This window comes from Panthera uncia, chromosome D1, assembly GCF_023721935.1.
Source record: "Panthera uncia isolate 11264 chromosome D1, Puncia_PCG_1.0, whole genome shotgun sequence".
Taxonomy (NCBI): domain Eukaryota; kingdom Metazoa; phylum Chordata; class Mammalia; order Carnivora; family Felidae; genus Panthera; species Panthera uncia.
In genome coordinates, this window is record NC_064808.1 from 97,709,768 (window position 1) to 97,727,213 (window position 17,446).

Genomic DNA, 17,446 nt, shown 5'->3' on the forward strand with positions numbered 1-17,446 from the left:
CCGGATCCAGATCTGCATTTTAACGAGATCCTCCTGTGACTTCTGTGCACACGAAAGTTGGGGAAGCAAGTCAGCAGGATCATGTGCCTAGCTCTTAGAGGACCAGATGGTGTTTTGGGGAGAGAACTGTGTGAGTAGTTTGGAAGTTCTTGCCATAACTGTCTATTGACTGGCTGGGTGACTTGGGGCAAATCACTTAGGCCCTCTGGGCATTAGTTTATTCATGTCTAATCTGAAAGGACTGCGCCAGATCTGTGTTTCTTCAACTCTGTCAACCATCAGAATCCCCTGAAATGAAAGACAGATTCTTGGGTGCCAGTGGCACCCTTTGTGTAGAGCCTGAGATTTTCTGATTAGTTCCAGATGATGCTAATCACTGCTGGTGGGGGGAGCACACTTTGAGAAGTGCCTGACCAGATGATGTCTAAGGTTCCTTCTGATTCGGAAGCTCTATGGGGTTTTATTCCCCCATTTACGACTCTTCCTTCCCCCAGGGCACCAACCTGTTGCTCTCTGTCTCTGGCTCCCCTTCCTGTGTCAGTGCCATTTTTCCAGCACACCCAGGACTTGAGGGAGCCAAATCTTACAAAATGCGTGGAAGTCAATACAGGCAAAGTATTAGCCACAAAGATTTAAGAAGAGTCCTACGAAACACAGCAATAAAACCTGGAAATAACTATCCATTTCCTACAACAAAATGTCTCATTTCCGAGTCCATAAACGCTCCCCCTCCAGATCCCCGGACCCATCTGTTTTGTAAGCATGTGTAATTATTAGCACCATAAAGTCACTTTCTATACCTAATCTAATTATAGGGAGCCAAAGTAATATCAGGTAGAGGAGGGGGAGGGAAGAGATGCGCTCACTGCAAACTCAGACTATTTCTTTAAAGAGAGAGAAGTAGTCACATGAGAGTGTAATGATTCTTTATGGTGATATTATACTTCCTATGGAGGCTTTGGGGACAGCTTTGCAAATAAGACTGAGCTGGCTCATCTCAAAGTAAAGAGCAGTTTCCTGCCATGTACGGAGGATTTAGGCCCTACTGGGAGCTAGGAATTAGGATCACCGAGCTTCGTCTGCTCCCAGCCTTCAGATCCTCTATAGATCTCAAGGACATGGCCTTCCATTCTAGGCACTTCCAAAACCGGTTTACCCTTTCCTTCCTTTTGCACTTCCTCTGGAAGGAAAAAAAAAAAAATTACAAAGCTACTCTGAGATACGAGCTAACTAGGAACTTGTGGTTCAGAGTGAAGCCTCGACCACTGTTTCCTGTTCTCCCAAAGTGCCTTGGGGAAGCTATCTAGTCACCGGCTAACCGAATGAGTGAGTGAGTCACCGGATGAAGTGGTGAATGAATGGGTAAGTTATAGATGATGACAGGACTGTTCTTAAAGATGAAGGAGAACATATTCCTTCTCTTCATATGTCTTATTTGTGATGGGGTGCGGGACAGAATAAGGACCAATGAGGCATTACCGGCAGGCTGATTTTGCTTTACTTTATGATAAGCAAAATAGCATTCTGAACATGTGAGCCCCTCAGATGGACCAGCCCTCTTTGGTTAGTGGTGAGTTCTCCATCACTGGAGATTTTCAGACAAGGCACATTTGCCATGAATCTTGTCTAGGGCGTTGGCGTGTTAGGTAGGAAGAGAGGGAGCGGGTAATGAGGAGAATGTTTATTGAGCACTTACTATGTGCTCGACTCTTTAGTTGTATAATCTCATCTAATCCATTCACCAAACCCATGAGGTTTACTCTGATCCCTGTTTTAAAAAGAGAGAAGGCAAGCTCAGAGCATCGTGGAACTAGTCCACGCAATCCAGCTAGTCAAAGGGGAACTGGGATCCAGACCAGGTCTGTCTGCTCCAGACTTCATCCGCCTTCTGCGGGGACTTGGAAATACTGTCCTATAGGCTTAAAATTCTTCAGTGCACTTTTCTGGAGCTGCACTTGACACGCTTGACTTTTGAAAACACAGGCTGCTGCCGCTGCTGGCGGTGATGTTGGTCTATCTTCTGGATCCACCTTTGAAAATTCAAAGAGGAGATGTGGGAAACAGCTCTCTTGGTTTGTTAAGCTGCCCTGACGTCTCTCCTCATCTGCAGATTTGTCTGTCTGTGAGGATCCCATATAGACATGATGGTTTAGGGGTTTCACTCCATGGCCTGGAAACCCATGCATGCGGTAGCCCCTTGCTTCCCCTCTTCACCCAGGGCAACAGCTCCTCTCTCCAGCTCTTACACTGACCCCGTTCAGGGCTGAATGGAGGAGTGTTTTGGCCAGGCAGGGGCAGATAGCTGGGGCTGCAGACCACGACACGGTTGCTAATTTCTTGTGCTGGGCAAATCCCAAAGGTGCTGGTGGGGCAGTCTGGAGAAGACTGAAAGATGGGCTGATGTGTGCTTTCTGAAGCGTCTCGGCAGCCTCTGGAGGCAGCTTTGCGTGTGTGTGTGTGTGTGTGTGTGTGTGTGTGTGTGTGACTCTCGTCTCTGTCCCTTGTTCTCATGCCAGCCTTTCTGGACGCCCACCAGATTCCTTCCTGCCTATGTGCCTCCGTGCCCCGCTTCTCATTTCTCTTTGAAACCACGTGGCAGGACCCCTTTCCCAGTTCCAGGGGGAGCAGCTGATCAAGAGGGATAGGACGCAACTTGTCATTTGGTACCAGGCCACCACCTTTCCTCTCTGAAGTCTACCCCCTTCTTTTTGCCCCTGCTTGCCTTTGCCTCCATTTCCTTCCAATCCAGCTTCATATCATGCTGGGGGAGGCCCGAGCTCGAGAAGGGCACCAGCCAGGCCCCTGGGAGGGCATCTGCTTCTGCTGATAAGTAGCCCTGTCTTTTTCCTACCCATTCGGTGGGGCGGAGATGCCCTCCCACACGAGCCATGGAATTAAAGCAGCGAAGTGGGCTTTGGCAACTGGCCTTCTGCTGGTACCAGACCTGCTCTCGTCTCCATGGATTTTTCTCTCTCAGAGAGTCACTATTGCCCGATTACAAATGATTTCTTCTTGCAAAGCACAAGAGGGTCTTGTGTGGAGCCCACCCCCTGAACGAGATGGGAAATTGGAAATCCAAGGGCCCAGAGCCTTAGGTCTGCGAATCGATTCCCAACCCCTGCCCTGTAGGCTGGGTGGGGGGGTTTCAGAGCAGAGGGCTGCACAGAGTGCAAACCCGACCCTACCCAAGTCAGAGCCATGGCTCAACCTGTCTAGCCCATGTATGAGCATGCTAGGGCCTCTGTGAAAATGTACCGCAGACTGGGGGGCCGTAAACAGCAGAAATGTGTCATTTTTCAGGTCTGGAGGCTTGAAGTCCAAGACCAAGGTGTTGGCAGGCTTACTTCCTTTTGATGGCTGTGAGGGCAGGATCCGTTCGGGCCTCTTTCCTCGGCTTGCAGGTGGCTGTTTTGTGCCTGTATCTTTTCACACTGTCTTCCCTCTCAGTGCCTCTCTGTGTCCAAATTTCTCCTTTTCATTAGGATGCTAGTTGTACTAGTCCACTCGGGCTGCCATAACAAAATATCCCAGACGACGTGGTTTAAACAACAGAAACGGCTCTGAACAACAGAAACCAATGGAAAATTTTCTTACAGTTGTGGAGGCGGGAGAGTTCAAGATGAAGGTCTGGCAGGGCTCAGTTTCTGGTGAGAGCTCTCTTGCTGGCTTGCAGACAGCTTCCTTCTGGCTGTATCCTCGTGCGACAGAGGGGAAGGCTCTGGGGTCTCTTCCTCTTCATAAAAGGACACGGGCCTTGTCAAACTAGGGCCCCACCCTTACGAGCTCATTTAACCTTTATCATCTCCCTGTCTCCAAATCCAGTCACGTTAGGGGGTACGGCATAAACATGAATTTTGGGGGGAGGGGACACAATTCAGTCAGTAGCGGCAGGCATGTTGTTGCGTTAGCGTCTACCCTAATGATCTCACTTGATTATCTCTGTAAAGACCTTATAGCCGAGTAAGATCCCATTCTGAGGTCTGGGGAGACCTCACTTCAACAGGTGAATTCACTTCAGCGGGTGAATTTCCGGAAACGCAAGTCAACCAGTAAGACTCAAGTCCCACCCAGCTCCACCAGCCCCACACTCCCCTCACCACCACCCCAGAATCCATTACAAAGAGACCGGTGGCTCCTCAATCATGTTTCCTTTCCTTGGCACAGTCTGCTTGGTTTTCTGAAGGCAAGGGATGGGAATAGTCCCCCCCACACACACACTGCAGCTCCCTTTTCTGAGGGGGCCCCCAGGGCACCCCAGGCTCTGCCATGCACCCCCATCTTATGAGTTGTCAGCCCTACTCACAGCTGCCATTTTCCAAGTCATCAGCTTGTTCATTGGGGCCCGGGCCACCCCAGCTGACTTGTCTCTATTCCAGAAGGGAAGGAACCATAGCATTCAGGTGGCCGTTTGAGGTGTCCTTGGAGACATCCGGGCCCGAGCCAGCCAGAGAGCACGAGGGGGTGCCTCTGAAGAGGATTTGGGGATCAGGTGTGTGGGGAGAGTCAGGCAAGAGGGAGAGAGGAGAAGAGAGAGACTGGGAATTAGTCAAATTCCCCCTCATTCCAAGCTTGCCATCACACAGCCATGGAGAAAGCCTTTTCACCACACTTTTTCCTCATAATAGGATTATTCCGAAAACATTTCAAGCGAGAGAAATGCTGTTTTCTTTTAAATCTTTATTTAAAGGACACAAAGATCAGAATTTTCTTTTCCACATTGAGTAGCCCTTATATCTTTATCATTCTCCTGTAATTTCCTCCTGGAGATACAGAAGGCAGGCCCTCGCTATTAGCAGGAGGCCCTCGAGCCATGCTGTGCTTCTAAGTTCTAGAGCTGGGTGTGGGGTCAGGGCGTTGGGACTCCTCTTTGAGGAATCCCACAAAGTCGCATCCTGGCCCCCACGCCTGGTGCATCCCCCACTGGCCGCAGGGCTTGTCCGCCTCCCTCCTCACACCTCCACACATCCATCGCTCAGCATCACAGGGCGTTGGCCTTGGCACAGGGGTGGGAGTCAGACGAACATGTGATCCAAGTGGACAGGGAGGTGGGAGCATGAAGGCTCATGGAGGAGGTAGATGTCATGTGGCTCCTTTTATTCTGTTTGCACCTACCCTGGTCAGCATCTGGGGAGAAGGATGCCTGCTTCCTGTGCTCCCCATCTCTGCCTTAAAACAAGACTCTGACAGACAGAAGGGTCTTTGGACAGAGTAGAACTCATCTCCCTCCTGGATGTGTGGATACTGGCCAGGGCCCTGCTTTCATACATCCTGGGGAGGGGAGCACTGTTCCCCATCCCTGAGCTGGGGGGCAGCTCAGGATGTTGGAACATCTTCTCCAGTTTGGGTAGGATCCCTTCCAGAGAAAGAAACCCAGTAGGATGTGTGTGTGTGTGTGTGTGTGTGTGTGTGTGTGTTTCCATTTATATGTATGTATTTATATATTTCCATATGTGTGTATATATATATATTTTCACATATATATGGAAAGAGATTTTTATTAAAAGGAATTGGCTCATGTGCTTATAGAGGCTAACAAGTCTCAAAACCTACAGAGTGAGTGGGCAAGCTAGAGAGCTGCTGGTGTCGTCCCAGTCTGAAGGCTGGCAGGCTCAAGACCTAAGAAATTTTGCTGTTGTGGGTTGAATCCAAAGGCAGGAAAAAGCTGATGTCCCATTTCAAATGCAGTCAAGCAGGAGAAATTCTCTCTTACTCATGGAAGGGTCGGCCTTTTTGCTATAGTTAGGCCTTCACCTGACTGGATGTGGCCCACCCAACACTGGGGAGGGGTCTGCTGTAATTCAGTCTACCAATTCAAGTGTTAATCTCATCCAGAAACACCCTCACAAAACACTCAGATGAATATTTAGCCAAATGTCTTTGGCATCCACTGGCCCCATCAGGTTAATACATAAAGGTAATCACCCCACTACCTTTCTATCATTCCCCACTTAGTCTGATACATTTCTGAAATACCAGGCTGCTCTGGCCAGAGAGGGTGATACTGAATGGCCTGTACTTGGTTCTATCTTAGAGAAAATGACTGGCTATCAGGATAAGGAAGCCCATGTCCCTGCTTCTCTCTGCCATGTCCCTCTCTGCTTCTGGGTGAATCATAGGCAGTGGTAGCTGGGCCAATAGGAATCATATCCTGGGATTGATCTTTGAAGAGAAAAAGAAAGCACATTTCCATCTCTGTTTCCCCCCTACTGGTGGCCTCACAGAGGAAGGAAAAGGGAGCTGCCGACTTAAATGCCAAAGGCTCTCCCTGCATCACATCCTCGAAGCTGCACAAAGACTCAGCAAGGGCAAATCTCCTCTCTGCTGTAACCACAAGGAAACATGCACAGAGTTTACATCACCAGCTCAGAGTCTTAGAACTGCCAACTGCTGGAACCAGGATTTGAATCCAGCTTAGGTATACTTTGAAACTTCCTCTTCCTGCTACATCTTGGGAAGCTGCATGTCTGTGCAGGCTCTGGAAACTGTATTGCCTCAGGGTGGGGGGGCCACCGTCAGGTTTAACAGCATTCTCACAGCAGCGATGTTGTTCTGCCCAGGTGCCCAGGCAGTAAACCTGTCAGCCAGCAAAGGGAGTCACTGAGGGTTTGATGTCGCCGTGCTATGTCATCTACGGTCAAGAGTAAACGAGGAACCTGGAGAAGATGACCGCTAAGGGTCGTGTTCTCAGGTTCTGGGGTCCTCGGGATGAAAGCTTTTCAACCGCCCTGGAGGATCCCCAGGGCAGGCAGCCTGGAGGCTCCTTCATCTTGGTGGCACTGAGGAAGGGAGTATGTGGAGGAACAAGTGGCCAGAAGCCCAGAGCACCTCATGGTCTATGGTCCCTCGCCACGGTCTGCACACGGGCCTTGTTGGGGGAGGAGGTGTGGGCAGGAGCCTTTGAAAAGGGCACAGCGTGAGTGGAGCCCAGCTTCCTGTTTGTCTGGGACCCTGCCAGCCGTGTTCTGTGGTGACTCAGAAGAAGAGAGCAAACAAGGGGATTTTCAGATGGTCTTTGCATGCTTTCTCCTTTGTTTTCCCTTGGAGGGAGAGGCAGCCACTATGGGTCCTCTAAATCTTGGCCTGGAGGAGCCAAGCGCAGGAAGTGGGGCGGGGGGGGATGGCTTATGTGAGATGAGAAGCCGAAGCCGCGCTAAGCCGAGCTGGGGCCAGTTGATATGCACCCTGCTCGGGGAAACTCCGGCTTCTCCGCAGAGAATGTGGGCTGACCTTTCTGGATCCCCTTGCTTCTCTTCCACTGGACTCTTTAACAAAAACTGTCACTAATCTGGAGGTCTTGGGGCTGGAGGGGCCTGAAGTGAATCGCCCGGATGCTCTGTAAACACCTGCAGAGAAGGGACCTCTGTACCCTGCCAGGACAGCCCGTCTTGTCTTGTGCAGCTAGTGCCTGCAACTCTGTCTGCTCCTAGCTTTGGCTCCCCATCCGGGGGCTGCTGAGCCCTGGCGTTTGCCCCTGCTTGTTTCGTGGCACTGCTATGCGTAGGCTGTCCTCTGACCCCACGAGTGCGTTGTGCTCCCCTGGGAATGTGGCCTGTGCTCTGAAATTACTTCCTGTGGTAGCTGTTGCATCTCCTCAGCTGGACCGTAAGCTGTCTTCAGCAGGGACCAGATCGTCCCTATATTTTATATCCCACATACTCACTACTAGAGGGCTGAGCATATGGCAAGCGTTTAATCACTGCATGGTGGAAAGAAGGAAGGAACAGAGGGAGGAAGAGAGGGAGGGAGGGAGGGAATCGGGAAGGAGGGGAGGGAGAAAAAATAGAAAGATTTGTCCGCATCTTTTTTGTCCACTAGACAATGACTCTGCACTCTGGGGAGTGTCCCCTGTGACGATCATTGTCTCCCCTGTCTGGGAGATGCCCTGGTGTGGAGAACAGCTCTAGGCTCTGGCCTCGATACCCAGGTTGCAGCACTAGCCTCCTATTGGGTTGTGTGGCCATCAAATCAGATCAAGGGTCCTCACCCTGTGTAAACTGAGTTCCCTTAGGCGTGAGAGGCAATGCTCATGTTTATGACACGGAGCACTGTGATTCCAACAATAACAATTTTGTTATTATTTGATTAGTTTCTACTGTGTGCTGACCAATGAAAATTGCTTTATATACACGGTCTGTGTATACAGCTCGTGAGGTGGCCAGTTTTACTGGAAGTTCGGAAAGCTTAAGTGACTTGAAAAAGTAGGATCTGCACCCGGATCCCTAATGGCCTCCAGGCCCCAATTGTCTCTACTGCATCAAACTGCTTCCTGTTAAAAACAAATTAGGGTCCATGTGGGGAGGCGGTAGAGGGTGATGTTGGACTCAGAGACTGTAGGAGAGACTCCAAATCTTGTCATTGAATCACTTTCCCAGCTAGTAGGGTACAGCAAATACCCAGGCTCGTTCTTTTCCTGAGTTAGTACTTTCCTCGCCGAAGTGTGTCCTTTGCAGTCAGAGTGAGTCTGCCAGCCAGGAGCAACTTACTTTCCAAGAAGCCGGGGATGGCTGCATTAAAGACGTGGGTTTCCGGGAGCACTGTGTGTGTGTGTGCATGCGTGTGTGTGTGTGTGTGTGTGTGTGTGTGTGTGTGTGTGTATGTGTGTGTGTGTGAGATCTAGAAATCAGGCGGAACCCCACAAAGAAGATGTGGCTCTGAGGCAGTGACCAGTGGATCATTCGGCAAACTTTACTGAGCACCGACATGTGCCAGGGGCTGTGCTAAACCCCGCAGGGTTGAGGAAACCACGCGCCCGCTCTGATCTCCAGGAGCTAGCGGATTGGTGAGGAAGACAGGATTCAAGGTGGATGGAGGCTCCTTCTGCTTGTGGCCAGACAGGGGAGGGGAGGAGAGGGCAGGGAGGGCGGCAGGAGGGAGGGGGTGTCGTCGGGGAGGGAGGCTGGACCCAGGAGACCGTGGGGGAGGGGGTGGCACACCCGGGTCCCCCTGGAATTCTCCACCCCACCAGCCGCCCTCGGGCCTGGTTCTCAGTTTAAGTCAAATAACTTTGGTCTCCAGTTGCCTCCTGCCTGCCACGTTCCAACTCAATCATTCTTTGAAATTTGGAGCTGTAGCTAAAGTGCCTTTGCCCTGTAACAGGATTTTCACAGTCTCCACAGCAGCGGCTTGCGTGGCTCCTCACCTGCTGTTGTAATCTGCACCGCTAAGCCCGCGGCTCCAGGCGGAAAGCTTAACTCGCCTTGCCCATTGGAGCTCACTCTTCCTGGCATCGGAGACTCATTTCAGGAAGGGGAGCTAATCCGCTCCCCCCGCCCCCACTCGGCACACAGAGACGTTTCAAAGAAAACACACACGAAAGAGGGAGTGCGGCCCCTCCTCTGAAGGGGCAGTGAGAACCCGGTGCTCTGCAGCTGATGAGCAACAGGAAAGGTGCCGGGCGTCTCTTCTCCTGAAGAGGGTGGGTGCCAGAGCCAAAGCCGCTGATTTTCCGGGAGATTTTGCTTCCTGGACAGGCCCAGCCTCAGTGTCTACCTTGTGAACGGGAGTGAGTGGTATGCCTCTGCCCTTGTGCCTGTCAATACCTCGGACCTTTATCTAAAGTCATTAATCACTGCTGGTAATTTTTGCCCTCTACCTCCATCTTAACACTTTATACTCTTGAGGGCGAAAGCCCGGTGTCTGACACATAGTAGGAGTTCGGCGACTGCTTGCTCAGTGAATGAGTTCTAGCACTTGAGCTCAGCTTCGTTCCAGGCGCTGTGAAGTAATGCACAAGAACACACGGGGAGCATGGGGAGCTGATCACATAGGCAATAAATGGAAAAGCAAATAGAAACAGGAAGAAGTTGGAAAGTCCTTGGAGGCAGGGGCCACGCATGCAGGCAAGCATTCATTCATTCAAGAGATATTTACCGAGCCTAACATATGCCAGGTGCTCTTCCTGGATGCTGAGAATAGAGCAGTGGAACAAGTTACAGACAAACATTCTTGCCCCTGTTCTAGTGCAAGGTACCAGATCAAGACTGGACATCAAACAGATTTTAACTTTTAACCTAAGAAATAACTTCCTGACAACTAGAATTGCCCAACGATAGAAGGTACTGCTGTGTAGTAAGATCCCTGTCTCTAAAAAAGCTTGAGCAGAGGCTACGTGGGCACACACGGGTGGTGTAGAGAGGGCACAGCAGACCCTACGCATCCTTGCCCGTGTCCTCTTTTTCCTATCTCTTCAGTGCACGCTGGCTGAGTTCCAGCTGCCAGCACCTGCATTTCCTTACCTGAGAGCTTTCTCTGGTCGCAGAACCTATTTTGTTGTTCACTGGGCAAGCAGGAAGTTGCCCCCTCATTGCCTACTACCCAACAAGGCCTGGGCACCAGAGGCCCAGGGTTAGCATGATTAAGCCGTATGTCCTGTCGGGGGAGGAGGGAGAGAGACACAGGTTGTTCAGTAGGTGTTGAAGGGGTTCAGAACGAGTTTCTTCAAAATGTGCCACTTTGGCAGGCGGGTCATTTTGAGCTGAAGGCGATCAAGGCCCAAAAGACTCAGAAAGAGCTTCCTACCTCCCCCTTAACCGCCTCTAAGAATTTAGATGGAAGGTGTGGTGCAGGAAGAGAGCCATCGGCAGAGACAATTACAAAGACTCGGGGCCAGGTAGGGTGAGCTGAGGGGGAGCTGGGGCCTGTTTGTGCAAAGTCTTCTTGTGTTCCATTGTCTCTGCTCCAGTGAGCAGCTTTTGTTTATCAAACATTTGCTCTTCCCATATTCCTATGAATTGTCTTCCTCCCCCTTGAAGTCTAAACCCCTACCCCCTCTCACTAGCTCAGGATGGCATATAAGCCTCAATTGCCTGGCTTTGAAACTGTCATGTCTCTATGAGGCTCCTGCACGTATGACATTTGTTTTTCTCTTGTTAATCTGTCTTATGTCAATTTAATTAATAGAACGGCCCGAAGAACCTGAAAGCGTAGAGGGAAAACATTTCCTCCCCCACAGTGTGGTCGCCCCTGTAGCGTGTCATCCAGATCATCCTTCAGGGAGGACTTGTTGGCCTAACTGCTAGGCAAGTGATCGGCTGGTGGACTTTGGCAGTCAGCCCCTAGAGAGATCACTTCAGCCACAGAAAGCTTCCTGCCCAAGGTTATCCCCCTTCTGGGCTGGTCCATATCCAGGGACAGGGTGATGTGGGAAAAAGACGGCCTGGCCATCTCCACTGGGTTTGGGACAGCTCCGAAGGGCCATTCCAAGGCTCCAGAGCAAATTGTGGGGTTGGCCAAGGCTGCTCTTGGTCTGCATAAAGGCCAGACTCCTCCCCGCCCCCCACACTTGCTTCCTAGCCTTCTTTTCCACAAGTACAGACTTCATAGACACCCCTTAGTAAGCACCCTACTGGCCAAACTCCATCTCAGGGGCCTCTTCCCAAGGAACCCGCCCTGTCACAGCGGGACCTCATCCCTGCCTGCTGGGCTGAGCCTCTGGAATCTGCCTGCCGAGCCCTGCTCCTTCACCACCTGTCATGTTTATGGAAAGCGCCTCCTACTACCTTAAAGAGTGAGTCTCCGGCCAGGCCCAGCACTTGCTCCACGGGGCTTCATCTAGGCTCCCACAGGAAAGAGTTTGTGTGGACAGGGTGGTGGGAGTAGGGTATCTGGTCCTCTGACAGCCATGCCCCTTTCTGACACCCACCGCCCCCCCCGCCCCGCCCCCGCTGCCACAACCATGTTGCGTGTGGATGCCCCGGGCACTGTGCTCCCAGACAAACCTAGTCAGGGAGCCCCCAGGAAGATGAAACGGTCGTGGCCCCAGAGCAGCATCTCTGGATCTGAGGCGCATTCCAGCAGCTGGGACTGCGACGGGAGCTTGCTTTATTAGATCCCATTATATATGGATGATTTGCCATCCCCGAAGATAAATGGGAAACTTAATGCAGAGGTATCCTGTCTGGGGAAACTGGAGAGTTATGGATGTTAGCTTTGTAGCTTTATGAAAGCACTTTCTTATAGAAACTGAAATGACCAAGATTAGATTGAATTAGTATGTACTGGTATGAGCTTTTTCTCCCCCTATCCATCTTGATTTTTTTTTTTTTTTTTTTAAGGAAAGAGATTTGCCTCCTCCGTGAGCATTTCATGAAAATGCAAATCCCAAGTTTGGGGTTGGTAATTAGCAGGGTTGCCTCCTGGTGCTAATGAGGCAGCTGCCCCAGCTGGAACTGTATCTGCAGGGGTGGGGAAAGAGGCGCCCTCTGCCGGCTTCCCTCCTGGGTGGTGCCTGCTCCTTCCCGTCCACTCTCCTCCCACTGGTACCAGGTGCCCCCCTCACTCTACAGCGTATAGAGACCCTTCCATCCCAGCAGCTGGGCTCCCGGCCGCCCCCCTCTGAGGGACGGGCTCTCCCTCACGGTGTTGTTCCCCAACCTGAACTTTGGGCCCAGGTCCCGGTCGGGTGGCCGGGCTTTCTGCCAGCAACAAATCCATCAGGTAAGTGAGCACTCTGATACCAAGCACAGTGTCAGGCACCGAAAAAACAAAGATGAAGATGCTGAGTCTGTGCTCTTGAGGGGAGAGCAGTGTATCCACTAACCCCATAGGGGCCCCTGGAAATAACTTAAGGGCAGTGTTCTGGAGGGGAAGTAATTTGGGGCTTAATTTTTCAGCTAAGCTTTCCGGAATCTCAGGCCCATCACTTCTGTGATTTGAGCCTCAGTTTCATCTCCTCTAAAATGGGATTATTAAAGCCTGCTCTGCCTCTCTAGGATATTAGGAATAGGAAACGTGGTGTTGATCTGGTCCAGTCTCTCCCCCTCAGTGGAGGAGGGAGCTCCGGTCTCTCGACAGGGGTGGGGCAGAATCAGTTGCGGGCATTCTGACCAAGTAAATTATTGCTCTTGTGCTGTGGGGATTGATTATGGGTAAGGAAAGGAAGATCTTTGGAGTCAGAACTGTATCAAAGAGCCTGGGCCTTCTGTAGCCACCACTCTTAGGAGCCATAGCAGCTGATCGGGACCCAGTGCTGAGGTCTGTCCCGCATTTGAAGCTTAGAAGGCTGGCAGGGAAGAGACCTTATTTGTGATATTACTGACCATGCTAGGCCTAGCACACACCCTACACTCCAAATGTGCACCAAACATCGGCACGATAAAGGCATCCCAAGAGTCAGGATGCAGAAGGAGGAAACAGAATAGTGTGTGTGCCACGGGGTGAATGGGGACCCCAGATCTGGGGGGCCCTGAGAGCTTCAGAGCCTCTCAGGCACTTTACTGGGGCTGCAGATTGACCTGGTGAGCATCCCGTCAGATGGTGAATGGGGGTGTCCCAGCATGGCTTCTGGAACTGCCTTTGCACCCAGGAGATTTGCAGAGATGGAGAGGGGGAGCCCAAAAATGAGATCAAAGTGGCCTCCTTGCAATGGACTCAGCCTCTAGGGGGTGTCAGCGCAGAAATGGAATTTGAATGAAGCGTTGAGCGCTGGGCTCGGAGATGAGAGGGGCCAAGAGCAGTTAGTCTCAGGTGGAGTCATTTAAAATTTACAACGCAGATTAAACAGCTTCCTTTGTATGATGATAAGCACTGCGCCTATCCCAGGTCCCAGGGTGCCATCTCCATGAGGGGCTGAGCTCTGTCAGATGGAGGACGAAGGCTAGCTCTGCTCACCAGCCAACACCGGACTGAGGCCTGGGGCCCACTTTTGCCACAGACCCCTCCTTGGCCGCTGCCACTGCCCACTGGGGCCCCAGGGCCGTCTCCATTCCAGGCTCCATCCAGCAAAGCTTTTCACCATGGGAGCTGCTTCTCCTATTACAGAAGCATTAAAAACTTTTTTTTGGCGTTTATTCATTTTTGAGAGACAGAGACAGAGCATGAGCAGGGAAAGGGCAGAGAGACAGGGAGACGCAGAATCCAAAGCAGGCTCCAGGGTCTGAGCTGTCAGCACAGAGCCGATGTGGGGCTCGGACTCCTGACCCGTGAGATCATGACCTGAGCCAAAGAGCCGAAGTCAGACGCTTAACTGACTGAGCCACCCAGGCGCCCCATATGGCAGCATTTTTTAAGCCTCTTGTCTATAGGCGCCTGGCTTTGGGCCTGGGAAAGGGAGACCTTGCCTCACATGAGGCATGCTTCTTCATCCTCTTTAAGGCCAGCTTCTTCATCTCCTTCTGGCTGAGGCAGAAGCAGAGCTGAAGAACCTTCCATGACTTCAACCATCTCCTTCTCCATCCACATTTGGCAGAGGAGGAACCGAGGCTCCAAGGCCAGAAGACTTGCCCAAGGTCCCACAGCTAGTCTGGAGCCAGGTTGGAATTGAAATTCACGTTGTCTCTCTAACTCAATGAATCACTCAATCAATAGATTTTTCGTAAATACCTAGTATATGCTAAGAGCCGTGCCAGCCAAGGGGATAACAGAGAGCAAGAAGACAGGGTCTACCTTCAAGGACTTTGCCTTGGGGAGGGGGAGAATGAATGTATAATCCCCGCTTTTTCTAAGTGTTGCAAGGGAGAGTAACCAGGTGGTATGAGAGAGAAAAGCAGAGGAGGGGGTTACTCTCTAGAATGGGTGGCCCGAGAAGTCACAGCTGAAGCTGAAACCATATATAAGCTTACCTCTGCAGGAAGAGTAGGGGGGCAGCAAAGACGGGGAAGAGTCAGAAGCATCTGACTCTTGATCTCCAGGCGGGGGCTACAGCCTGTGCAAAAGCCCCAAAGTAGGGAAGTTTGATGTGCTCAAAGAGACCAACACAAGCAAGCAGAAGGGGGCGTGTTTGGGCAGGGTGAGCGCCAGAGAGAGTAGCAGGACAGGACAGTGGGGAAGGAGGCAGGCAAGATCACGAGACAGGCCTCCCTAAGTCAAGTTAAAGACAGGTTTCACTCCCATCTCCATCATGCAGATAGGACATAATAGCTGCGTTTGGGCAGCACCAGGAAAGGTTGAAGCCTGACTGTGGCAACCCGGAAAAGGAGGGACCTAGTGGTGATGAGTACAGGGCTTCAGAAGACATTGTGGGACGCAAGGTAGGAGCTGCTGGAAAAGCTCCACTTGATGCCCAAGAAGGCCCAAGCCAAGAGGCTGGGTCCTGAGGCTGAGGCTGGCATAAGAGGCTGTCAGGGGGCAACCGAGGGGCCAATTTGACCAGAATGGGCTAGGTACTTCCAAGGACTGGGGCCGAGGTGGTGGTCTAGCCAGCCAGGGCCTTAACGGCTCCTGATGGGAGAGGCCAGACTTGGGCCTTAGGCTCTTCTGGTCGAATCTGTGCTAGAGCTGGGTATCTGTGATTCGCTTCTCTGCATGCTGCTGGTCCCCCGAGAGTCCTGGCCAGTGACCCTAACAGGCAGAGCGTGTGCAACACTGACACTCTTCTTACCTGAGAGATGGATTGCAAGAGATGTGTGTAGGCAAGGTGGTAGGGCCAAGTTCCAGGGTTGTGCCCGTGGATGCAGCAGGGAGGGAAGGTCGGGAGGGCTGTGGGGTGGAGGGTTTCCAGGTGAAATGGAGCAAGGCCTGTCACCCCTTCCTGGGGGGCTCTCTTCTCTGCCCTGGCTGTGGAGGTCTGAGGCCGTAGGGTCAGCCTTCCTCCTGCTCCAGAGGAGTGTGATGGGCCTACCTCTGGAAATGGACCTTCCCCCCAGCTTTCATTCCCAGTGGCATAACAGCTTGGCTGACAGCGTGCCCTCTCATAGGTCCATCATGGGTCCACCTCCCAGTCCCCAGTGTCTAATGAGAGAAGGCATGGAAAGCACTTAACACCCGCCTGAGATACTCTAGATGCTCCGTCCAGCTACTGTTACTCTCATTATTTATTGGGTCGGGTTTCCTCCATTAACGCTACTTAACTCCCTTGCCCTGGAATGAGCTCCTTGACCTTCTCCCAGGACCTGATGTCCTCCCATTTTTTAAGAGCGGGCGATACAGTACAGGGACGTTACTTTTCCACTTGCCGCTGGCCCACGTGCGCGGCCTCAGCCAAGCCACTTTTGCTCACCACATCTGTTTTCTCATCCATCACTCGATGAGCTCGTTCTGAACCCCAGCTTCCCTGCAGGCATGCAGCAGCACATTGGCGAGCCCCAGACAGGTGCCCTGTGTTGAGCTGGGGAGTCCCTGGGTGGGCGGGGGCGGTCCCCTGGCTGTGTCTCTTCTCTTGGGAGTAGTCGACGCAGTGCGCTGCAGCGTGCAGAACAAATGTGGCCGTTTCTCTGTGAGCCGTGATGTAAAAACCGTCGAGAAGTGCTGGAAATCATGCCTGAAGTCTCTAGTGGGATAATGTCGCCAGTATCCCACGAGTCATCTCCTAGATTCAAAATGGACCTGTTCCGAGAAATCTGTTCCTACACTAAGTTCAATGCCGTTCCTCTGTCATGGTATTCTCAGCATTTATGAGTGGTGTTAGCCTGAAATTAATTAATTTGTACTTCTTAATATGTGGCCTGTGGGTTGTTTCCTGTAACAGATACTATTACTGTCCCACCGCCATTGACTGAGGTGCCTCACCATTCACTCACAACGGGGCTGTGGGGTAGTGTGCACGTGGAGACTCGAGACTTGTGTGGATTGCAATAGTTGCCCAGGGGCGCCTGGGTGGCTCAGTCGGTTAAGCATCCAGCTTCGGCTCAGGTCATGATCTCACAGGTCGTGAGTTCGAGACCCATGTCGGGCTCTGTGCTCACAGTTCAGAGTCTGGAGCCTGCTTCAGATTCTGTGTCTCCCTCTTTCTCTGCCCCTCCTCCACTCGTGCACCCTCTCTTTCTTTCTTTCTTTCTTTCTTTCTTTCTTTCTTTCTTTCTTCCTTTCTTTCTTTCTTTCCCTCTCTCTTTCTCTCTCTCTCAAAATAAATAAACATTAAAGAAAATTAAAAAGAAATAGTTGCCCAAATCATAAGTAGCTGAGTCAGGATTTGGACATGAGTCTGTCTGGCTTGATGTAGCCCGTGTTCCTTGTCACTTAAGCATTTTGCTCTTGTGTGTGTGTTCTCCCCGTCTCCCAGTTAGATCAGGGGGTGTCCTGGGAAGAAGCACTGTGTTTTCTATCAGCCTTTCTGTCTCCCCGCAGTTCAGGATTATGCTCGATAGTAAGAATTCAGTGATTATTGTGGGGGTGCCAGATACTCTAGTGAGAATGGACATTGAGAGCGAGAGCCAGGACGGGCTTCCCCGGGTCACAGACTGAAGGCACGGTTGACCTCTGTCTTTACCTGAGTGTGTGAGATCTTACCTGTGCTGTCTCACAGCGGAGCAAGCCCTGTTCAGCCTGGCTTCTGGTGTTTGAGGGTAAGAGAAATTCTGGAAATGAGGAGTTCATACCAGGTTCCCAGCCGATGAGAACCTGTCTTGAGGCCCCCCCATAGCTTGTCCCACAGGCCTGTCCGGGTCTCTCCGGAGGAGGGAGAAACAAGAGTCAGTGATTAGCATCTGGGACTGGCGGGTAGTAGTTGACGGGAAGGGGTTCACGTCGCTGGCTTGCTCACCCTGGTGGTGTGGCCTTCAGTGTAAAGCTC